The sequence below is a fragment of the Lactuca saligna genome, chromosome 2, assembly GCF_052625555.1.
Source record: "Lactuca saligna cultivar CGN05327 chromosome 2, ASM5262555v1, whole genome shotgun sequence".
Classification (NCBI taxonomy): domain Eukaryota; kingdom Viridiplantae; phylum Streptophyta; class Magnoliopsida; order Asterales; family Asteraceae; genus Lactuca; species Lactuca saligna.
Genome location: NC_136418.1, coordinates 50,307,350 through 50,333,508, shown reverse-complemented (window position 1 = coordinate 50,333,508; position 26,159 = coordinate 50,307,350). Strand labels below are relative to the sequence as shown.

The window sequence follows — 26,159 nt, the reverse complement described above, 5'->3', positions numbered from 1 at the left end:
AGAGGACATTACCTATCAGGAGAAGAGCGCATAGGATGAAGGGTCTACCAGAGGTGCTTTCTATTTGAAGTAAATAAAAGTATGAAAACCGTAATTGGTTAAAGCGATTAACTATAAAAGGATGGCATATGAAGTACGACTCATGATCAAGTGTGTAGCATTAGTTGAAGATGTGATCTTAAATAAGATTATGTAGTGAGTTAGAGATTTCGAGGACGAAATCATTTCAAGGAGTGAAGAATTGTAACAACCCAAAAAAATTTCTGTTAATGACATTAACTTTCTGTTACTTGAATATTAAGTGTTGTAAAAATTTCGATTCTAAGACTATAATATAAAATAATTATATAAAAGATGAAATTTATAATTCAAAAGAGTTAGTTAACAATAAAAAAACTTAGTAAAATTAATTAATTAAATGGTGAAAACAATAAGGATACATAAAATCCATTTAAGGTAAAATAAAGTCAAACGGGTGAAGTTGTTTTTTTTAAAAGGTGTTAAAATTAGTGGTTTAGAGTATTGGGGATTAAAGTGTTATTATAGTTGAAGTTTAGGGATTAAGGATGTAAATTTGATTATAACTCCTTCATTGAATTAAACGCACATAAAATTCTCGTTTCTTCCTTCCGTTTCAATGTCGATTCCCTACCCTAGAAATATACACGGCCAGACTCATCCATTAGTTGCTTCATCGTTGACAAAACACATAGAGAAAGGAAGCAATGGAGAGAAACAGTAAGACGGACAAATGAGGTTGTGGCAGTTTTCAGCGAGATGCAGCGACTCCGGTGAGGGGGTGTTCCGGCGAGGATAGGGTTCCGACAGGGGTCTTTTAAGGCAACGGGTTTGAAGGATTTATTTTTCCTGCCGCACATCAATGAGGGTAAGCTTCTAGCTTGTAATGTCTCTTGGTTAAACTCTGCCCTCACCATCACCGGCAACTATGGCTGCCGGATTTCTCCACCGCACCACTACTATATGAAGGGTTGCTTTGATTTGATTTAAACCTTTGTATAAAGATGGTGATTGCCCTTGCTTGCTTATAATAAAAACATAGGGAATAGGACTTGTTAAAGTAATTAACTTTTCGGGTTTTTCACATATAGGTAACTATTTTTTTTTGTACACATCTAGGTAACAAACTTTTTGGAACTGTTCACATATGACTATTGTGACCTGATGTAGTAGGTTACATCCAGCTACTGCAGATCATAATGGTTATATGTGAACAGTTTCATCAACTTCGTTACTTAGATGTGTACAAAAAAAATAGTTACCTAAATATGAACAAAACCAAAAGTAATAGTAAATTACATGAATGGTCCCTATGGTATAGGGGAATTTGTGCATTTGATCCCTAACTTATTCTTTTTAACTCGGATGGTCTCTACTGTTTATTTTTGTTGCGCGCTTAGTCCCTATCTTACCTAAAAAGACTATTATGCCCTTATTGATTTATTTTTTTAATTAATTTTCTTATTTATGTTTTTTTATATGTTTAAAAAAATTAATAGACCCCACATATCTGGATCTCTTCATCGTAAATCTGAAACCACATTTGAGAAATTTAATTTGGGTTCCACCGGTCACCATCCCATCTAGGGGTGAGCATTTGGACCGACCCGGACCGAACCGGACCGGACCGGCTCTTGGACCGGACCGGTTATGGAGAATTTTGTGGACCATGGACCGGACCGGATGAGTCGTGTCCGTGTCCGGGTCCAGGTTCGGGTTTTCCGGTTTTTGGACCCATTTGGACCGGTACAACTTTAATTGCTTAGAGTATAATAAGTAATCTACATTGATGTATAATATTATAACTTGCAAAATTAATATGTTTCCGTTTCACGCCTAACTAATCTACATTGATGTATAATATTATAATTTGCAATTTGCAAAAATTAATTTTCCAAATAAAAGCAACTAACATATAAATCAAGTTCACCAACAAAAGTTAAACAATTTTAAGACAAACATACAAAAGTATTACCATAACAACAAAAATCATAGTTTAAACTTTAAAATCAATCAAACTAACAAATTTCATAAACCCATAATCTAATCTTCCATTGGCCTCTTCCCCATATCATTGTCATCCATATGTAACATATTTAAAGCTTGTGCAATCTCTACATAAACACAAATGAAAATGTTGTTAGTATTTAATAAAAAGGAATAATTGTATATAAAAAGAATAAAGATTGTAATTTTTTTTACCCAAAGCTATATCATCATCGTTCAAGATGTCATCAACGTTGTCAACTATCGGATTTGTAAACATTATCACCCAATCTTGGGTACATAACAAAGATTCAACTATCAATGTCGATAAACTAGTTTGATACTCACTTACAACTCTACCACAAGTGCTAAACGCGGACTCGGAATTATAGTATAAAATAATACTAAAAAGCTGAAATATTTCAGCTTTGATAGCTCTACATTGAAGGATTGTAACTCAATGAATATATAATACCAACATAAACAAAATTATAGTCTAAATTCATCTACAAATTGTAAACTAAATGTTGGAAAAACCGTAGGTCAATCCGACTTAAAACGAATGAGTTATGTGTGTTTAAAAAACGTCACAGATAATAAAATCTTGCTAAAAAACTAAATTTTTTCAACTTTGATAGCTCTACTTTGAAGGATTGTAACTCAGTGAATATAATATCAAAATAAACAAAATTATAGTCTAAACTCGTCTACAAACTGTAAACTAAATGTTGGAAAAAATCGGAGGTCAATCCGACTAAAACGAATGAGTTATGGGTGTTTAAAAAACGTCACAACTTACAAAATGTTGCTGAAAAGCTAAATTTTTTCAGCTTTGATAGCTCTACTTTGAAGGATTGTAACGCGGTAAATATAATACCAAAATAAACAAAATTATAGTCTAAATTTATCTACAATCTGTAAACTAAATGTTGGAAAAAACCGCAGGTCAATCCGACTTAAAACGAATGAGTTATGTGTGTTTAAAAAACGTCACAAAAATCTTAATCATGTCCAACCGATTCTAAACCCGGTAAAAACCGGACCGGACCGGGAAAAAAACCGGACCGGACCGGCGAGAAATCTTAGAACCGAGAACCGGCCCGGGGGTCCAAAAAAACGGTCCGGTCCACCGGTCCCGTCCGGTCCACCGGTCCAAATGCTCACCCCTAATCCCATCTCACATCCTCTTCAACCTCTATTTTCTTTCAATCTTTAGTGATATAGAAGTCTTCACCATCATTTTTTTTTATATCCTTCAACTCTGGCCAACAAACACCATAACCCACAGTCTCTTCACTTTATTGGGTTGTGGTGTTGGTTCGCTGAAGTTGAAGGACCGAAAAAGAATAGATGGTGAAGACTTCATTGTCATTAAATATGGAAAAGAAATAAAAGTTTAGGATGATGAAAGATAGGATGGTGAGGAGATACAGATATGTGAGGTCTATTAGTTTTTTTAAACATATAAAAAATACATAAATAAGAAAATTAATTTAAAAAATTAATAAGGACATACTAGTTTTTTTTTGGTAAGACATGGACCAAACGAAACAAAACAAAACAGTAGGGACCATCCGAATTAAAAAAAAATAAGTTAGGGACCAAACGCATAAATTCCCCCAAACCACAACGACCATTCGTGTAATTTACTCTTACTTTTGGTTTGTTCATAGTTGGATAACTATTTTTCTTTTGTATACATCTAGGTAACGAACTTGTTGAAAGTGTTCACATGTAAGCATTATGACATACTATACCCAGAGGTAACCTGCTACAGCAGGTCATAATGGTCATATGTGAACAGTTTCAAAAAGTTTGTTACCTAGATGTATACAAAAAAAAAAGATAGTTACCTACATGAGAACAAACCGAAAAGTTAATTACCTTAATTAGTCATATTCCCTAAAAACATATTGCTGCTTTAGGTGGACAAACAGACAAGAGTTTCATTTAGAGACGAAATGCTATATATGAGGTAACAATCATTCGTATTACTTATTCTAATTGACGAAATGTTATATATATGGAGTATCGAACTATCCTTCATTACCGCTTCATGATTCCCATATTCCCAATTGACGAGATATGTTTAGTTTGTCGCAAGACATGTTTGGATACCTTTGGGGAACATGCGGTTCATTGTAGAGAGCTCCCTGGTTTCAAGTATAGACATGATGTGGTTCGAGATGTTCTCTTTGATGCTTGTCGGTGTGCTGGTATTTCTGTGAAGAAAGAAGCGCAAGTGAAATTTTTGACGGACCTGCAGGATGGCAGGTCCACACTTAGACCGGCTGACATTTTGGTCTTTGGATGGATAGGAGGAAAGCATGCGTGCATGGAACTTACTGGTGTCTCTCCTCTCGTTGGTTTGGGGAGCGGAGGTTTCGCAACTGGGCATGCCGCTTTGAAAGCCGTTGCATGCAAAGTGGTAAAGCACGAGAATGCATGTAGAGAAAATCAACATGTGTTTGTTCCTTTTGCATTCGATACATTTGGTTTTCTCGCACCAGAGGCGGTGGAACTCCTTAATAAAGTCCAACGGGTCATGCATTCTAATGTCATATCTCATAGATCCACAAATGTTGTTTTCAAAAGAATTGGTTTTGCCATCCAGAAAGAGCTAGCGGTGCAGCTTGTTGCCTGTTTGCCTTCAATCGATATGTATTGAACTTTCATGTTAATAAAAAATTTACATATGGTATACTTTCAGAAAAAAAAAATTCTAATTATAGAATACATATTATATTATATATGGAATCGTACATCAAGTTTAGATTTCCAGACTCCAACTAAAAAAAAATGAAACTTAGAAATGATTAGAGATTGGTGGAGTGGTAGTACAAAGTGATTATTCATACGCAAACTAAAATATGTATTATCTCATAATTTGATTACAAACATTCAAACTATCGTAGATTGTACTTATTTATTTATTTTTATTTTTATTAAAGAAGCATGATAACCTAATACCTTTAAAGCCGATGCACATATATTAATCAAGAATTTGGAGACTTATTTAATTTACATGATTTATGTATTAGCAACTATAAGTTGTGGCAAATCCACTTGGCTAACAAGGTGTCTAACTAGAGTTTCTAACTAGGAGGTTTTGGGTTCAATCCCAAACAAATAATAACATGGCGTTCAAAACAAAATGTATTAGCAACTATAAATTGGATTATACGTTAATATATATATATATATATATATATATATATATATATATATATATATATATATATATCATGGATGTGTTTTGACACCATGTATGTATGAAAAACAAGGTTCCATGTTCATGATCTTATTGCATAATCGATTTTTAAGGATTAAAACATCAAACTCAAGTTAAAAGGTTTGAGAAACAAAATTTTATTCATTAATGGATGTATGCATTTTGATGATTTTAAATCTTTTGATCTCTAACATGAATTTATCATGATATCTTTAAAATATTTCAAAGAATTTACTCAAAGAAATGATGAAAACTCACTTTTCTAACCTATCATCATGCATGCAATTTGCCGGATTTCTTTACCTGATTTTGAACTGTTATATCTCAATCATTTCTTAAAAAAATTAAGATTCATTTTCTGAAATATAATACTCTTAGTTAACTCCCGAATCCAAGTGGTCTCACTGCAAATCATTAAGATTTCAATTTTTAACAAGTTTTACAAAACTGTTGCTCGAACAACTCTTTTTTTGGGAGTATTAGTTTTATGCTGCATGTTAAACAGAATAAATTATCACTAAAAATCATTCAAAAAATATTTTTAACTCCCGATCTCATAAACCTAGAGGGTAAAAAAAGATCTTAACTTAAAAGTAGTGAGAAAATGTAATAAAAATTCTCAAACTGACATCAACAGTTCTTACCATAATCATAAGAACCAAGTTTTTCTCAATAATTTATTAAGCCTTTAGGCATGTTTTCAATATCCAAAATGAGAACACAATTTGCCACTATTAGTAAATTGTATGGAGATGCAATCTCGAAACTATCAGCTCCAAATACATTTTCTTTATTTTTATATAAAAATAATAAGAGAATAAAGTGTTAAAGCATATAAAATACTTACACAAGTCAATAAACTCTGGAAAAAATCATGAATGACTTAAACTGCAAATAAACGTCTTACATAAAGTTTGAGCAATTTTTATTAAAATTTACCATTATTTTTTATTTTATTGTTATTAAAAAAATAAATAACAAAATTGGATTATGAGTTTTAAAAATCACATTTATTATTTTTCAAAGCTTCTATATATTATCTAACCATCACAGAAAAATTTGGAGAATTTTCAACACCATTTTGCTATTTTTCCATGATTTAACGTATAGTTAAAGGAATAAATATGAGAAAATTAGTTTAACTTATAAAAAAATCATAAAAATATAAATGGACATTCTGTACAACAATTTAACAATAAATAAAAAGTTTAAACAATTTTCTAAGCGGTTTAATATTTAATTCCATTTTTGCAAGAAAATATACACAAACATCATAAAATCATGTTAAACTATTTAAAAACTAAATTCGATATTTTTCTTAGTTTGAATACATTAAATAACAATTGTACAAAAAGTTTGAGGATTTATTTCAACTATTTTCTATTTATTTCCAATTTCCTAAGATTAAACACCCATAAATCCAAAAATGATTTTCCACTGCTTAAAAATGACGTTTTACACAACAACTCATGATAGTAATACCAAAAATTATCACCCAAGTATTGCATGCTGAATAAGGATGAACAAAGGGCATGCTATGAATGCTGGAGTACAGACCACCTCAAAAATGTTTGTCCAAAATTGAACAATGAATGCTAGAGTTCAGACCACCTCAGAAATGTTTGTCCAAAATTAAACAGGAGGACTGGTAACAATGGTCAAAACTCGGGAAGGCAAGTCAACCAGAGGAATCAAGGTGGGCAAGCTAAGGGTGTAGCCTTTGTGAGTGGTGCTTAATAATTTCTTCAAAACCCTGAAGTGATAACGTGTACGTTTCTCCTGAATTTAGACCATTAATAGACTTGCAATTGAAAAAGATGAAAAATGTTTATGATATTGAACTTGCTTATGTGTATGAAATTAAGGAAAATGACATAATTCAGGGTTATACTTTGAACTTAACTGTTAAACTCTTTAGCATCGACCTTATTCCCATAGAGTTTAGTAACTTTGATGTAATAGTGGGAATGGATTGGTTATCCAATAATAGGATGGACATTGGTTGTTATGAGAAAGTCATGGTGAGAAGCCGGGAAGGAGTTTGAACATTTTGTCAAGCATGAAGCTTCACAAGTGTCACACCCCCGAACCAGATGGCGGAAACGTCCGAGGGCTATTGTGACTTAATTGAATACCATCACAATGATTATACATGAATCATAACATCATTCATCACCATGCATTGAAATATTACAACTGATATTGTTTACATTCGGTACGTTGTTCTAAACATTACAAATCCATAACATAAACTGTTCGATAATAAATTTAAGCAAAACACCATGACATCACTTGGTACTTATTCTTCGGTTTACCTGTTGCTTGAGAATACAAGTATTTTGGAAAAACTTCAACATATGAAATGTTGGTGAGTTCATAAGTAATGTTGTGAATAATGATTTATGTGAAGTTTTAAAAACCTAGAAAATCCAATATTTTCTGAAAAGAGTATTGTTTATAAAAAAAAGTGTGAAGATCCGTAAGTATGCTTGTCAATTTTTGTAAACATGTATAATTGTTGAACTTTGTATACATCACATAAGTAAAAGTGTTGAACTCCCCGGGAAAACCCGATGTTTTCCCAATACATAAAATTACGTGTTTTATTTATTGTTATACCGATACGACGATTGTTTTTGATTACCCAGGTGACATTGGATTAATTATGAGTTGTGAGTTGTTATAATCACGCATTAATGAAAATGACTAGTTTATAACTACCAATTACAAACGATCCTTTAGGCGTCGTCCGTACTACTCACTTAATCCAACCACCCTGACTTCTCATAGCCCCACAACTGAGGAGAAAGGAGGGTATGAAGCCCCCTTTATTTCCATAAGTTGTTCAAGGCTATCGTGAATGCGAAAGGATCTTGGCCTGACTCGCATTTGACTTCTCGACTTCATTAGTAGTACCAATGAACCCTTGGGGCCCAACAACACAATAAAGCTACTAAAAGTCCTTTTACATGGAATTAGGTCATAGAAGGCCCAATAACATGTAAGCGCGTTCCCTTTGGGCCTAAAGATCATGTTATTGGGCTAGCAAGGCCCAACAAACACGATTTGAAACTTTCGAGCCCAAAGATTGAATATTGACTCCTCGTAGATTTTGCGTGTTTATTGAAGTGCTATTGTTTATTGATTTTTTTGATTTGTTATTGATTTGAGACCGAATTAATTCATTTGGTAACGATATTGGTGTTGAAAGTGTATTTGTTATTACGTTTCGCCGGTAGTCGTGGATCTCGTATTTTGTCTTAAGGGGTTTATTTGTTTAAAAGTAAGATTTTACTTTTTCACGACACTTCTTTGATAAAATTTGCACTTTTAATTCTTTATATAAAAGACATTTTCAGCCCAAATTTACTTTGTAAACAGATTAAGTCCTTCAAAAATGAAGTTTTCTCGGTTGGAACTCCATTTTCGCAACTTTTACAGTTTTGGCCCAAAATGGAAAAGTTTTGCATTTTTGATTCCTTTTGAATTTGAAAAACATTTTTGACCTTTGAAATGGTTTTAATACACTTGAAATCCCCTGTTTTACAGAAAGTTACATTTCCAGCTCCTCAAATTTAAAATTTTCGCAAATTGGAGCTTATTGGGCCGAAAAGCCCATTTTAGCCCATTAGGTTCAAAATTTACATTTTAAGCCCCTCAAAAATGTTGATATTCAGAAAAATTGTATTAGAAACTTTTTGGACCCTTTTCAACCTCCAGAAATTATAAGTTATCGTTTTGGGCCCTTAGTTTTGTATTTTTGACAATTTAAGCCCAAAAATGGGTTTTATGTCCAAATATGTTCATCCTAACCAAATGAACTATTTTTCTTGACTTGATTAGTGTAAAATGGTGTAAGTTATGTTTATTTCATCCCTCATGTTATAGATCTCGGTTTTTAGGTACTTTTTTGGCTAACATATTCATCACAACACATGATATTACACACAAACATGCATCAAATCACACAAAGCATACATTTACTCATAGATATACACATTTGCTTGTATTCTCCCCCATAAAAACTGAAATAAAGGGTGTATGAAGCTCACCTTGAGTTGTAGTTTCAGTTTTGAAGAAGATTGGAAGGAGCTTGATGTTGTTTTCGGCCCTAACAAGCCTTCCTTTGATGATTTCGAACTTAGAGGGTTTCTAAGAGAGTGATCATGATTTTGCATGGATTAGAAAGAGATTTTTGATAAAATAAAGAACCTAGATCATAGACCCAAGCATGATCTTACCTTAGATAAAGAGTTTGTGGAAATATCTTCTTGAAAAACCTTCTAAATTTTGAGAACTTGATGAAGAGTGGAGGGAGTTTCCTTGAAAGATTTGTGAGAGAAATGTGTGTGTGTGTGTGTGTGCTTGGAATCGGTCGAGAGCAAGAGAGATAGGAGAGAAGAGTGATTTTTGAAGTGAGTTGCATGAAAACATGAGATAGCATGGATGTTTGAAGTGTAATAACCTAGATATCTTCCATGCAAAGATGAGGTGTCATGTAAAAGTCAACTTCTTCTTCTCCTTTTGGGCTTGGGCCGAGAATTAGAGAGGTTGAGAAAAGAATTTGGGCCTTGTATGCTTAAGCCTTTTTCATGGTTATGTTAAGTGATGTTTGGTCCAAATAATCATAAATGTGAGTCTTATGACCTATTAGGGCTAAATTAGGTTAATTATGGCCCAAAATGGTTCATATAATTAATTTATTTCATTCTAGGCCCAATATGGCGCAAAATATTGAAATAAATGGAAGTGGGTCCAATTAGATCCCATTTAAGAGTTCTACGCCTAAGGTGGTCAAATTGGAAGCTTATTGGTCCATTGGGCCCAATAAGGAAGTCCTAGTCCAAAATGAACTTAAACAAGAACTTCTAGGGTTTCCAATTGCTTATTGACTACTTGAAATGCTTGCATGGTGTGTTTGATTGAAATTTTGTTGTCATAGAGTATGAATCATACATGCTCTAATGTCTTTGATTCATAATTTGACTTAAGTGTTGTAGTTACAAGCACAAAAATTTCTAGTTGTGACAACAAGTACCTGAAGAAGCATTGCGATGCATTCATGGCCATGAGGTAGAAAGAGAATCCAAAGCAAAGCAAATCAAAGATATCTCGGTGTTGAGGTTCATACAACCAAGCTCATCACCTTGGCGAGCCATGATGTTGTTCGTCAAAAAGAAAGACGGGTTATTCCGAATGTGTATTGATTATAGAGAAATGAACAGGTTAACGATCAAGAATCGATATCCTCTTCCTCTAATTGATGACTTGTTCGATCAGTTGAAGGGCGCTTCATACTTCTCAAAGATAGATCTCCAGGCTCGATATCATCAACTAAGAGTTCACGAAGGAGACATTCATAGAACAACATTTAGAACTCATTATGGACACTATGATTTCTTAGTCATGCCTTTTGGTCTAACGAACGCATCGGCTGTTTTGATGGATTTCATGAAAAGAGTCTATAGGCTATACCTAGACCAGTTCGTGATAGTATTTTTGAAGCCAATTTTGGAGCTACTAAAGGAGCAGAAATTGTATTTCAAGCTTACTAAGTGTGAATTCCAGTTCCAAAAGGTACATTTACTTGGTCATGTGGTCAGTGAAAAAGGAATTATGTGGATCTAGCTAAGATTGAGGCAATCAAGAAATGTGAAGTACCCAGAACCCTGATAGAAATACGATAGTTTCTAGGGTTAGCTGGGTACTCCAGACGCTTCATTGAAAATTTCTCAAGGGTTGCTAACCATTAACATCTTTGACCCAAAAGGAAAGAAAATTTCTCTAGGAAGAGAAACATGAAGAAGATTTCCAAATCCTGAAAAACAAACTATGTAATGCACTGATTTTGGCTTTACCAGAGGGATCAAAGAATTTCATATTGTATTGTGATGCGTCTAATCAGGGTTTAGGCTATGTGTTAATGCAAAAAGATAAGGTCATTTTGTATGCTTCTAGACAACTCAGAACATATGAGAAGAATTATACAACCCACAATCTAGAACTATGAGCAATAGTTTTCGCTCTTAGGATTTGGAGACATTATTTCTACGATACCAAATACACAATTTATACTGATCACAAAAGTCTCCAACAAATTCTAGATCAGAAAATGTTAAACATGCGACAAAGTAGAAGGGTAGAGTTGTTTAGTGATTATGACTATGAGATACGATACCACCTAGGCAATGCTAATGTAGTAGCGGACACACTTAGAAGGAAAGAAAGAGTGAAACCTACTCAGGTGTGATCTTTGGGAATGGTAATACAGATAAGCTTGAAATATTAAATCATTAATGCTTAGGTGAAAACCTTGATCAAGGAAAATCTGCAAGGTGAAGATTTTGATGATTTAGAAGTGAGATTTGAATCTAAACCTGACAGAGTGCGTTATTTTAAGAATAGAGTTTGTATTCCAAGGGTTAACAATTTGAGAGACATAGTAATAGAAAAGTCTCATTGATCTAGATACTCAATCCATCTTGGAGCGGATAAGATGTACAAAGATCTTAAGAGTACTATTGGTGGCCTCGAATGAAAAAGGATATTGCCTTGTATGTTGGGAAGTGTATGACATGCTCATTTGTCAAATTTGAACAATAGAAACCATCCAATTTATTTTCAAATCCAGAAATTACACCATGGAAATAGGAGCAAATATCCATGGATTTTGTCACCAAACTTCTTAGAACTTCTAAAGGCCATCATTAGATTTGGGTCATAGTGGCTCGAATGATGAAATTTGCTTATTTTCTCCCTATTCAAGAAGACTTCCAGATGGAAAAACTGGACCAAATCTACATCGACAAAATTGTGGCTCGGTATGGTGTACGTCTATCTATCATCTCTGATAGAGATAGTCATTTCACATGATGCTTTTGGTGGATGTTACAAAAGGCTTTAGGAACCCAAATAAATTTAAGTATAACTTACCATCCTCAGAAAATTGGTCAGAAAACAATACAAACCTTGGAATACATGCTTCAGAAAGGTGCCATTGAATTCAAGGGAAATTGAGATACTCATTAGCAACTAGTCGAGTTCTCCTACAATAACAGTTACCACACAAGTATCTAGTGTGCTCCATACGAAGCATAGGGTGGTCGTAAGTGTCATTCTCCGTTGTGCTGGTTCGAAATAGGAGATATTATACAGGAAACAACTGATAAGATTTCTATTATCAAAGACAGGCTTAAAATCACTAGGGATAGTCAGAACAGTTACACAGATAACTGTCGGAAACCTTTAGAATTCCAATTTGAAGACAAGGTGCTTCTAAAGGTATCACCTTTGAAAGGGTTATATGCTTTGGAAAGAAAGGAAAACTAAGCCCAAGAAATATGGGACCATTTGACATCATTTAAAAGATCGGTCCGGTAGCATATAAGCTCAAATTCCCCCACGAGTTTAGGGCTATTCACAACACCTTCCACACCTCAAATATCAAGAAATTTTTAGCCGACAAATCATTGATAGTACCTTTAGGGAGAATCCAGATAGATGATAAGATAAATTTCATCAGGGAACCAATAGAAATGCTTGACAGAGAGGTGAAACACCTCAAGCGAAGCAAGATTCCAATTGTAAAAGTTCGATGGAACTTAAAACACAGGCCGAAGTACACCTGGGAACGTGATGACTTCATGAAGAACGAATATCCTCACCTATTTGCTATGTCTGAACTAGTGGTACCACCAGTTGAATTTTGGGAGAAAATTCCCACAAATGGGGGAGATTGTGACAATCGTCAAAATTTAGATTAGTACTCTTCTAGAAACTCATCATTTCCATGGGTGCATAAAACATGGCTTAAATGTCAGAAGTTTAACTAGGTCGCGATTTAATAGATCCCTCGGAGCAATTAATTCACCTTAGCTTGTATTGAACAGTCACATTGATATGTGAATATACCAACTAGATTGTAAAGTTGTAAAGTTAAATCTTAAGTCTAAACACAAAACTATGCTCGGTAGATCACAACTCAAGGGTAGGTTAAGAAACCAAAATTCCTACAGTGGAACAATTAAATTCTTAACAAGGTTACATATTCTAAGCTAATGTGAAAAAAATTAAATCATGATATTATCCAAATACAAAGTTGATGACAAGTCCATGCAATTCATAATTTGAATCCCGAACCACAAATATAATCTAAGGATTTCTTAATCCTACAATCATATGATTTGAACCATTTTCACATTATACTCTCTCATTCTCCAAGAAAACTCTCCCACTCCCAAAACTATCAAACCCATCCAAAAATCCTCTATCTTCTACCATATTTTCGAAATCTTGAAGACTTGGAAGTGTTCTTGCTTCATCCAAAAGTCGAAGTCATGGTATGAAACACAACCCCTTCTTATAGTTTTACAACTTTACTTCTTCTTCTTCTTGATTTTCCTTTACTCTTCGGATTCTATTCCCTTTTATGGATAGAAAGCCTTGCTTTACTCTTGGTGTTTGTATATTCTCACAATAACACATTACATGTGTTAGAAATAGTGAAAATATGGGATCAAACCTATGCTAAGAGTGAAAAGAAGCGTACATGTTCATATGATTTCAAAAACCGAGTTCTACATCTTCTTCATATATTTTTGTGTTATCACAAAAAAAAATTTCTAGTACATCTTGGATGCTTATAACTCCATTCATGTGATAGAAATTGGATTTGAGGTGCAAATCCTAGTGCAAGATTCGGTTACAAGGAGTTTTCTCAAGAATGAAACATCTATTTTGGGGCCTTGGGTAACCATAAATCTATGGCTTGGATGCATGCACCAAAAATTTTCTTGTTTCTATGTGAACTCTATCATTCACTTTTCGATCATAAAAGAAGTATAGATGTTGTCCTTGTGAAAAATGACCCTAAGGGGCACTCAAATCAAACCAAAGATAACATGCATTATGTCAGAATAATTTGTTCGGGTTTGAACAGGCGTAAATCAATCATTACTCAACCAAATCATGATAATATTTTATTGAGGGCTATTTCCTTGAGTTAACTTTCTAACCTAAGCAGCCTTACTTTAAAACATTATGAATTTGATTTTTGACTATTTTTACAAAATAGTTGTGCAAACAACATTTTTTTTGTGATCACTAGTTTTGCATTACATGATCAAAGGTCTTAAACCCTACAGTAAATCCGAGGAAAAATATTTTAGAAACTTAATACGTATATCACAGAAGACCTAAATTTTCATTACTTAAAACACTATAGAAGTTTCTACACATATTCGTCAACTTTCAGCTACATTTGAAACTCATGCACTATATAGTGCTACTTTAATAACTTGTTGAGGTTGAATACCCCATTTAGCTTCAAAATAATTTTGAGCCAAATTGTTTTAGAAAAGGTCATGTTTTTAAGATGTGTTTTATGAAACCCCAAGTGCTTAAACAAAATCCTTATTTTTCTACAAAAAATAATAATTTAATGGCCATAAATTCAAAATAATCATTTACAAAAGAGATAAAAATTTGAAAACTGTAGAACTCATGTAATCACAATATAAGAATGCCATTTAAATGTTCAGATAGTTTGGACACTGTTTGGTATTTTATTCATATTTTTCCTTGAATTGGAGCATAAATTACAAAATCAGGTAATTGGACACAAAGGCCTAAACTAATATTTTTCTTAACTTTGGGAACATTATGAAAACCGTTCAAAATTAATTTTGGAATTTTGGAAACTGTTTACCATTTATTTTGAATTTTTCCTATTATTTAGGCTTTAAGTTACAAATAAAAATTAAATGATCTTGAAAAATGTCTATAAAATTTCTACACACTAATGTCCTCTATTAGAACCAGAAAATAATGTTTTTATAACTTTTGGAGTTAATTTTCATGTCTTTATGAAAATTTTGACAAAAAGTACCATGAATTCAATATTACCAAAAATGACATGTTCACACTTTGAGCACTTTTACGACACCACTAGTTGAATAGGTAGTTATTAGAAAATAGCTTAGTGAATTATATCTCACTAGAAACTATTTGTCCCATAGGGCGCTAGTAGGAATCGTTAGGGAGATTTTTTTAAATGTTTTGGGGGGTGGAAAAGCATGTTGATAATTCAATTATGTTAGTTGTTTTTATTTTAAATTATATCATATGTTTTCTATGTATGTGTTGCAATTGATGATTCATGGGGCTTGTATCGCAGTAAAGTCCATGGAATCATTTCACACAACTCATTAACTCTTTTGCGCACATGGTCATTATGGATACCGCTATTAAGAGGTAGAAAAATCCTCACTCACCCCTTTCCCAGAGTCCATTTTACCATTTCTTTCTATGTGAGAGATACACATAGATCTCAATAGGGCACCTCTCGATAATTAGGCTTGAGTTGTGAATTCATGATTTGATAATTATGCACATACAAACCTTGTATCTCATTTTAGCATCGAACTTTATTTCCCATGAGAATATTAACTTTTCTTCTCATTTTGGAAATGTACTTTATTTCTCATGATGAGAACGAACTTATTTTCTAATTTTAGCAATGCACTTTCATTTATGGAAACTTTTATCAAAACTTTGATTATGATTTATGAAACCATTATTTTTATAAACCTGTGAACTCTCCAACGGTTTCTATAGTTGACGCTCATTTTACATGCTTTTTTAGGAAATAATTCGTAAGTGATCAAAAGATTCATCATCATAAGTATGATGCATCAAGTGGAAAATGTTTTTGTGTTTTTAGTTTTTGAACAATGATGTTTATTGTCTTTGATGTACTTTTAAACATGAATTGTAAACTATAAATGCTTTTATGATGGTGATGTATCTTTAACTTTTGCTATGAAACCATTATCATTGTCATGCTTTGTGTTTCCGCTTTAGCGAGGTGTGACAAAAATCGATCAAACGATAATGGTTTCATCGAAAAAGTTAAAGTTACATCACCATCATAAATACAGTTATAGTTTACAATACAAGTTTAAAAACACATCAAAGACAAGTCTCAAAATAAACATCATTATTCAAAAGCTAAAAACACAAAAACATTTTCCACTTGATGCAGTATACTTATGATAGTGAATCTTTCAGCCACTTACTAATTATTCCCTGAAAAAACATGTAAAACAAGCGTCAACTATAGAAATAGTTGATGAATTCACAAGTTTATAAAAATAATGGTTTCTTAAATCATAATCAGAGTTTTGATAAAAGTTTCCACAAATGAAAGTGCATTCCTATAATGAAATACATGGATTGTTTTTAAAATGGGAAACAAAGTTCGTTGCTAAAATGAGATGCAAGATTCATATGTGCATAATTATTCAAACCATGAGTTCACAACCCAAGCCTAATGACCGAGTAATGCCCTATTGATTATTATGTCTATTGCTAACATAGTGAGAAAAATGGTATAATGCACTCCGTGAATTGTGCTAGTGAGGAGTTGTCTACCTCCTAATAGCGCTATCCATAATGACCATGGGCTCAAAAGAGTTAATGATATGTGTGAAATGATTCCATGGACTTAACCGCGATATAGGCCTCTTGAATTAAAGTAACATACGCATACATGCAAAAGTATAGAAACAAAGTTTGATACAAGTCAAATTAAATACAACAAAATAAATAATTTAGGACATGTTTTTCCACGCCAAAGCATTTAAAAACCAAAAATAGGGGAGGCATGAATACTCACTAGGGAAAGTTCGCGGTTCGGGCTTTGCAGTTTGATGTTGACGAGAATGATTTCTACTAGCGCCCTATGGAACAAATAGTTTCTAGTGATATATAATTCACTAAGCTATTTTCTAAGAACTATTTATTCAACTAGTGGTTTCATAAAAGTGTCCACAGTGTGAACGGAACATTTTTGGTAATATTGAATTGATGATGCATTGTGTCAAAAATTTCACAAAGGCACGAAAATTAACTCCAAAAATTATAATATATATATATATATATATATATATATATATATATATATATATATATATATATATATATATATATATATTCTGGTTCTAACAGAGGGCTTTACTTTCCAAAAAAATCATAAACATTTTTGAAGTTCTTTTGATATTTATTTGTAAACTAAAGCCTAAATAAAAGGAAAAAGGAAAAATTCAAAATAAATGATAAACAGTTTCCAAAAATCACAAATTAATTTTTACAGGTTCTCATAATGTCCCCAAAGTTGAGAAAAATATTGGTTTGGGCCTTTGAGTCCAATGACCCAAGTTTGTAAATTCATGTTCCAATTCAACGAACAATATGAATAAAATACCAAACAGTGACCAAATCGTGTAAAAATTTAGACGACCTTCGTATTTTGTGAATACATTAACAATACAATTTTTTAGATTTTTATCTCTTCTGTAAATGATTTTTTTTAATTTATGGCCATTAAATTATTATTCTTGTTGAAAAATAAGGATTTTGTTTAAGCATTTGGGTTTCACGGAACACCTCCTAAAACATGACCTTTCCTGAAACAAATTAGCTTAGAATTATTTCGAAGTTAAAAGGGCTATATTCCACCTCAACAAGTTAAGAAATGTAGCACTATATAGTGCATGAATTCCCAATGTTGCTGAAAGTTCACGAATTTGTGTAGAAACTTCTATGCAGTTTTAATTAATGAAAATTTGGGTATTTTTTATGGCTGTGTTAAGTTTCTAACATATTTTCCCCCAGCTTTATTGTGGGGTTTAAGACCTTTGATCATGTAATGTAAAACTAGTGATCATAGAAAAAGTGTTGTTTGCACAACTACTTTGTAAAAACCGTCAGAAATCAAATAATTAATGTTTTACATGAACTCCTCAAAAACGATTGTCGTGATTTAGTTGAGTGATGAGTGATTTATGGCTTTTCAAACCTGAACAAATTATTCTGACAGAATGTATGTTATCTTTGGTTTGATTTGAGTGTCCCTTAGGGTCATTTTCACAAGGACAACATAAATACTTCTTTTATGGTCGAAAATGAATGAAAATACACTAGAGTTCACAGAGGCACAAGTAACTTTTAGGTGCACGCACCCAAGCCATAGATTTATGGTTATCCAAGGGCCCAAAATAGATGTTTCATTCTTGTGATAGAGAACTCCTTGGAACCAAATCTTTCACTAGGATTTGCACCACAAATCTAATTTCTATCACATGCATGGAGTGAATAAACATCCAAGATGTACCAGAAATGGTTTTTTCGTGTGATAACACAAAAAGAAATAAACAAGAAGATGTAGAACTCGTTTTTTTGAAATCATATGAACATTAATGCTTCTTTTCACTGCATAGGTTTGATCTCTGATTTTCACCATTTCTAACACATGTAATGTGTTATGTTGAGAATCTACAAAAACCCAGAGGAGAGCATGGATTTCTAGCCATAAATGGGCATAGAATCTGAAAAGTAAAGAAGAATCATGAAGAAAAAGAACTAAACTAGTGAAACCATAAGAAGGGGCTGTGCTTCATACCTTGTCTTGGACTTTTGGGTGAAGCAAGAACACTTACAAGCCTTAAATATTTCAAAGTGGATTTTCGGATGAGTTTGATAGATTTTGGGAGTGGGAGAGTTTTCTTGGAGAATGATAGAGAGGGAGAGAGAGAGAGAGAGATTAGAGTATGAAAATGGTTCAAATAAGTTGTAATGATAGTAGTTAAGGAATGAAAGAGAGAGAGAGAGAGAGAGAGAGAGAGAGAGAGAGAGAGAGAGAGCCTAGAGCTGAGACTTTGATGGTCGAGAGGTGAGAGAAGAAAGTTTCCTTGGTATTTGACAAATTAATTAAAGCCACTCTTGAATTTTCATAAAACTTGGCTTTAATTTTTATAAGAACTTTTAATATTATCATAACTTCCAAGAGTTTACTTATTTTTTTTTATGTAAGTATTTGTTTTTTAAAAAAAAAGTTCGTAATCTTAAATTTTCTTGAATTACATTATAAAAATGAAAAACTTTGATTTAATTTATTTTATAAAATCAATTTTTTAACTCAAATAGTTGCAACAAATGTTCATATCATATGATTGTAGGATTAGGAAATCCTTAGATTATAGTTTTTTTTGTTCATAATTCGAATTATGAGTTGTATGAAGTTGTCATCAACTTTTTAATTGGATCATATCGTGATTTAATTTTGTTCACATTAGCTTAGAATACTTAACCTTGTTAAGCATTTAATTGTTCTAATATGGGAATTTAGGGTTGTTAACCTACCCTTGAGTTGTGATCTACCGAACATAGTTTTATGTTTAGACTTAAGATTTAACTTTGGCACTTTACAACCTAGTTGGTATATTCACATATCAATGTAGTTGTTCAATACAATCTAAGGTACACTAATTGCTATGACGGATATAATAAGTCACGACCTAGTACAACTTGTGACATCTAGAAGAATACTAGCATGAATTTTGACGATTGTCACAGCTGGCTAGCTAAAAATTTCATTGGTTCTTTCTCATTGTTTTTTGGTACATCCTCATGCCCATCAATGAACACCACTAGTGCATTAGTCATGTATCCAATCAACTGAAGTGGGGATGGAAACAACATTAGCATAGATGAAGGTCATGTTATCCATTCAATCCCCTTGCAACAACCCGTGATTCTTAATTTTTAGATCAACAAACACGCTCTTGAACTCCTGGTTAGTCATGTTTATAAACTTGTTAAGTCTAAACTTATAAGGCTTGTCGAGCTTGTTAATCTCATGAACATGAAAAAACATTTGGTTAATGAAACAAATACATAAATTAGGAAAAACAAAGAGAAGAAACAACCACCATATATTCCCCATGATTAATAAAATGAATGATTTCTGATAGCAATAGCGCTAAATCAGATGTACGCTTAAAACAATTTAAAGAAAACCATAGAAAATGAGTAAAACGGGAAACATAGAGAATCGATAAAAACAAAATGTGTTTATTTTTAGTCAAAATCAATCAAACATAAAATCTGTTGGTATATAACACGGGTAATAAAGTCATTTATCACGAAAATGGGAAGTAAAACACAGCAAAAGCAAAACTGCACAAGGGACTGAACTGATAAAGAGCAGGGAAGGACAAATCTGGAAAAACAACTTTACAAGGCTGCATAGTGAAAGAATACACAGAAAAGACAAGTGAAAACACATGGAACAATATGAGGCAAAGTATTCTACCTTATTCATAGAACAAAAATAAAAACTGGAATACATTCAACGTACATTTGCTTCTCTACTTATACTAAAGCAAAGCTGAAAAACAGGAACTAACTTTACTAGCTGCCAAAGACCCGGAACCACTCACTGGACCTTTGATTTATTCAAACATCAAATAAAACGTGTATAAACCAATAATTCAGAATTATTCTTATCATTTTCCCCCTTAATTCTGAACCTTCTTCACTCCAATTAAGTCCCTCATCTCTTCATGCTTCACTCTTGCTAGGGACTTTGTGAGAATGTCTACTTTCTGGCTCTTCCCACACACATGAGTAACAATAATTTCTCCATTTTCAACACACTCTTTGATAAAATGATACCGAATGTCAATATGTTTGCTCCTACCATGAAATACAGGGGTTTTCATCAGATCAAGTGCTGATTGGTTGTCTACAAACAATGTCACAGGTGGCACTTTTTGTCCTGTGATTTGCGTGAGAAGTCTCCTTAGCCATATGCCCTGACAAGCTGCCATGGTGGTAGCAATGAATTCTACCTCACAAGATGAGAGAGCCACGACCTTTGCTTTTGAGATGCCCATGTGACCAAGTTTCCATTCACATAAAAGGCCATTCCCCCTGTGTTTCTCCTGTCATTAATATCCTTGGCCAAATCACTGTCTGTAAATCCTTAGATAGTGACCTTTTCACCTCCTTTAGAATAGACTAGACCATAGTTCAAAGTCCCTTTCACATATCTGAAGATTCCCTTTACAGCTTGGAGATGTTTTATAGAGGGCTTTTCCATAAATTAACTAACAACACCAACTACAAAAGTAATATCAGGTCTAGTGTGAGTAAGGTACCTTAGGCAGCCAACAATGCTTCTGTATTCTGTTGGGTTCACCAGCTCTTCATCACCATCTTTGGTCAAAGAAAGTTTATGTTCCATTGTGCTCTTGGTGGGATTGTAGTCTATCATCTGGGTTTTGACCAAAATATTCTTGGCATACGCTTCCTGCTTCAGAGTGATTCCATTACCTAGTTGGTTGACCTCAATTCCAAGATAATATGTTAACATGCCGAGATCACTCATCTCGAACCTGATCTTCATTTCCTTTTTAAAATTCTTCACATCTTCTGGGTTGCTTCCTGTCATAAGTAGATCATCTACATATACTCCAATGATTAACTTATTCCCATTATTTGACCTTGTGTACACTGAATATTCTTGACCACACCTTTTAAAACCCAAAATTTTGAAGTACTTGTCTAAGCACGAATTCCAAGCTCTGGGAACTTGTTTCAAGCCATACAGGGCTTTAGAGAGTTTGTACACTTTGCCAGATTCTTCCTTCTTCTCGAATCCTTGAGGTTGTGTGACATAGACTTCTTCAGTTAGGTGCCCGTTCAAGAACGCAAATTTCACGTCCAGGTGGTGCACATGCCAACCATTCGAGCCTGCAAGTGATAAAATGACCCAGACTATTTCAATTCTCGCCACTGGCGCAAAGACCTCCTCATAATTGATGCCCTGTTTTTGAACGTAGCCCTTTGCCACGATTCTTGCTTTGTGCTTCACAATCCTTCTTGTTGGGTCACGCTTCACCTTGAAGACCCACTTTAGCCCAATCGGCTTCTTCCCTTTTGGCAAATCAACTAGGCTCCAGGTGTTGTTTTTTTTCAATTGAGGCTATTTCATCGTTCATAGCTCGTATCCAGTCTTTCTTTCGACATGCTTCACTGTAGCTCGTTGGTCCATCATTGCTGGACAGTAACATCAATTCTTCTGGTGGCAATTGGATTTCTTCGGTGTTCTCATAAAGATCGGTTAGCAATCGGTATCTTTTTGGGGCACCTTCTACAGTCGAACTTGAAGCGGTGCTGGATGAATTGGAAGAATTAGGTGTTATCGAAGGGCTTATTGGAGTCGGGTTGTTTAACTGACTTCCTTGTGGGCTTATTTGAGGGTCCAAGTCAGTATTGGGTTGGGTTACACTTCTGGTCCAATCCATATTGATGGAGGATACGTGAGTATCGGGTGTAGATGGGGTAGACCCATGAATAGATTCGGTGTCTTCAAGATCATCGATACCCTCATGGTTGAAGTCGAATCCTTCAACGGTGAAGCTTAATCCAGGTGTACCATTGACTCTCGATTCCTTCTCCCACATCCATGCCTTATCTTCTTGGAACACAACGTTTCTACTAACGTGAATTTTCCCAGTGATAGGATCAAAAATTCTGTAAGCCTTCGTTCCCTTTTCATTCCCCAGATGTACTACTCGCTTACTTCTGTCGTCCAATTTTTTCAACTGATTCTTGGGAATCTTTACGTGTGCAAGGCAACCGAACACCCTCAAGTGGCCCACGTGAGGTTTGCGACCAGTCCACATCTCGTAGGGTGTGGAGTCATTCAAGGCCTTCGTACTTATTCTATTTAATACGTAAATGGCGTGACTCACAGCCTCTCCCTATAGCGTGTGTGGAAGCTTCATGGTTATTAGATTACTTCTTACCATTTCAACCACCGTGCGATTACGCCTCTCCACCACCCCGTTTTTCTGTGGGGAGTATGGGGAGGTGTATTGTCTATCGATTCCTGTTTCACTGCAATAATTGGTAAATTGGTTGGACAAGAATTCGCCTCCTCTATCTGTTATCAAAACTTTAATCTCTCACCGATCTCGTTTTCCACTTTTTCTCTAAAGTTTTTGAATGACTGAAAGGCTTCATCCTTCGTTCTTAGCAGGTATACCCACATTACCCTACTGTAGTCATCAACCAGGAGCATGAAGTACTTGTTACCTGCTGGTGTGGGGGGTGAAACCGGACCACACAAATCTCCGTGAATCAGCTCGAGTTTCTTCTTGGCCCTGAAACTTGTACACGGTGGATATGCATTTCATGTTTGTTTTCCACCTAGGCAGCCCTCACATGGTTGAGATGGTATAACCATCTTGGGTACTCCTTCTATCATTCTCTTATCTGACATCAACTTTAAAGCATTGAAATTCATGTGACCCAGTCTTGTGTGCCATAACCAGGTTGGGTTATTAATTTCAGCAACATAGCATTTTGGAGTAACCTCTTTGAGTTCTATCTTGTAGAGTCTATTTGGTCATTTCTGTACCTTCATGAGTAGTCTCATCCTGGAGTCAAAGATTCTCAAGAAATTATCCTTGATTCTAATCTCATCTCCCCCTTCTGAAAGTTGCCCAAGGCTTATAATATTGGTACACAACTCAGGTATATAGTATACTTCTCTTAATTTCCTTTGCTCACCGTTCTTGCATTGGAAAATAATCATACGTCTCCCTTCGATTCTAACTTTCGAGTTGTTTCCAAATTTCACCAAGCCTTGGATGGTTGTGTCTAACTCTTGGAACTTACTCCTTTCTCCAGTCATGTGGTTGCTAGCCCCTATGTCTAGGTACCACATGTTTGATTCACTCACAGTATCACCATTCGATCTTAGCTTTGGGTTGACCTTCTCCTCATTCAAGAAAACTTCCCCTATCTCTTCTTTAGCCTCGAAGGATGACAACAACAGGGCTGGTTCGTCATCTTCCTGGACTAGGTTTCTTACTTGACTTCTTTCTTTCCTTGGGTTCTTGCACTCAGCGGCGTAGTGCCCGAACTCTTGATAATTATAACATTGTATTTCATTTTTATCTTGATTACTGGATGAGACACGGTTCCCATCCTTTTTACTATGTGAACCACTTCTTCCACAACCACCTCGACCAACTTGATTATTGTCTCTACCCTGTCCTCTTCCTCTTCCACGTGAACCCCCTGAACCTCCTCTGTTTCCTTTAGATGTTGAGTTATCTCCACCCTTATTCTTATTTCTTTAAGTCCACTCTTGATGGGTTAACAAGAGTTTCTTTTCTTCTGTTTCACTATGGCTTTTCATCCTCTCTTCATGAGCCTTGAGTCTACCTATCACTTCTTCAGTAGACATTTCATTTAGATCCCCAAATTTCTCTAGAGTCGAAGCAATTTGCAGGAACTTGGGTGGTATGGCTCGCAATAACTTCTTTACAACATATGACTCTTCCACTATGTCCCCTAAAGCTCGTAAAGTGCTCACAACATTGCTCACCTTCACGACAAAATCATCCACACTTTCAGATTCTTTCATGTTCAGGGCTTCAAACTCTGCCTTCAAGGCCTGAATTTTCGCCACTGTCACTCGATCGGCTCCCATGAACATTATCTTGAGGGCATCCCATGCTTCTTTAGCAGTCTTCTTTTCAGCCAGTTGCAGTAGTAGATCTTCAGGTATTCCTTGGTAGATTTCTGCCAAGGCCATCTTGTCCTTCTTTGTTTCGACAAGAGTGTTGGAGGTTCTTGGCTCAACAACCTCCCACACACCATGAGCCTACATGAAGACCTTCATTTAAATAGCCCACGCTGCATAATTGCTCCGAGAAAGCATAGGGTAATGCAACGTAATCTGACCATCCTTTTCACCATTCCTTGACATTTCTTCTGGACGTGGTTGATACTTGGGCATGCACCAGATTCGCTCTGATACCAAGTGTTGGTATATAGCAGGGGTAATAAAGTCTTTTATCACCAAAATGGGAAGTGAAACATAGCAAAAGAAAAACTGCACAGGGGATAGAATTGATAAAGAGCAGGGAAGGGAAAATCTGGAAAAACAACTTTATAAGGCTGCACAGTGAAAGAATACACAGAAAAGACAAGTGAAAACACAGGGAACAATATGAGGCAAAGTATTCTACTTTATTCACTAAAGAAAAATAAAAACTGGAATACGTTCAACGTACATTTGCCTCTCTACATATACTAAAGCAAAGCTGAAAAACAGGAACTAACTTTACTAGCTGCGAAAGACCAGGAACCACTCACTGGACCTTTGATTTATTCAAACATCAAATAAAACGTGCATAAACCAATAATTCAGAATTATTCTTATTATAAATCAAATTAGCAAAGGGATTACCTGAAGCGAACATGTGCAATACCAATTGGAGTTGAAGGCATCTACTTCTTGTCGTTATTTGAGAAATTGAAGAGCTGCAGAACCGTGAACTGTGAACAAGATTAATGAAGAAAATGGATATCATGAATCTAATTAATTGAAGCCAACGAATGAAATCTGAGGTTATTGAGGGAAAGAACATGTGAATGAATAGTACAATAAGCAATGATTCACCCTTAAAGGAGGTGGCTTCCAGCGGACCACATGATCGTCGGTGAAGAATAATCCCAGAACATGGTTGCAATGAATGCAAATGGCTTTCTCTTAAAGTCGTCATTCCAAAAGCTTCAATGTTCAAAGATGATTCAATCATCTTGTATAAGATGAGAGAGAGAGAGAGAGAAAGAGAGAGAGAGGGAGAATTAGACAAATTTGAAATAATTAATATGTTACCTAAATTATTGGAATAAATTAAATTATAATTTATTGATTATTATGTTAATTACTATTATACCTTTATCCAGTTTTTTGAAATGGTTGGCTAACATTGTGTTACACATTTACACAATAATTGTCCCTTTACAAATAATCTCTCTCTCTCTCTCTCTCTCTCTCTCTCTATATATATATATATATATATATATATATATATATATATATATATATATATATATATATATAATGCACTTGATTTACATTTGATAGGAAAGTTAAAATCAAAAGTCTTTATCATATTTTATTAATTTTTGTAAGCCGTGCAGATGAAGGTGAAAGGAACAAAAGAAAGAGAAAGTTTGAAGGGATAGGATACAATGAGAGAGAGTTTGAGGGGGCTTT

At 34.4% G+C, this 26,159-nt stretch overlaps 1 long non-coding RNA gene across 3 annotated transcripts; it reads right to left on the bottom strand.

Annotated features, from left to right (window-relative positions):
* Window positions 1–1,908: 1,908 nt before the first annotated feature.
* Window positions 1,909–25,789, bottom strand: LOC145030935 (uncharacterized). Of its 3 annotated transcripts, none has more exons than XR_013676752.1 (3): window positions 25,557–25,761; window positions 25,344–25,432; window positions 1,909–2,132 (listed from the first exon to the last, which is right to left on the bottom strand). It is a non-coding gene; the product is annotated as an uncharacterized LOC145030935 (long non-coding RNA). The 3 variants fall into 3 exon arrangements; XR_013676753.1 differs by lacking the exon at window positions 1,909–2,132 and adding an exon at window positions 20,370–25,254 and having other exon boundaries at window positions 25,557–25,762; XR_013676751.1 differs by lacking the exon at window positions 1,909–2,132 and having other exon boundaries at window positions 20,370–25,432; window positions 25,557–25,789.
* Between the last annotated feature and the right edge of the window lie 370 nt (window positions 25,790–26,159).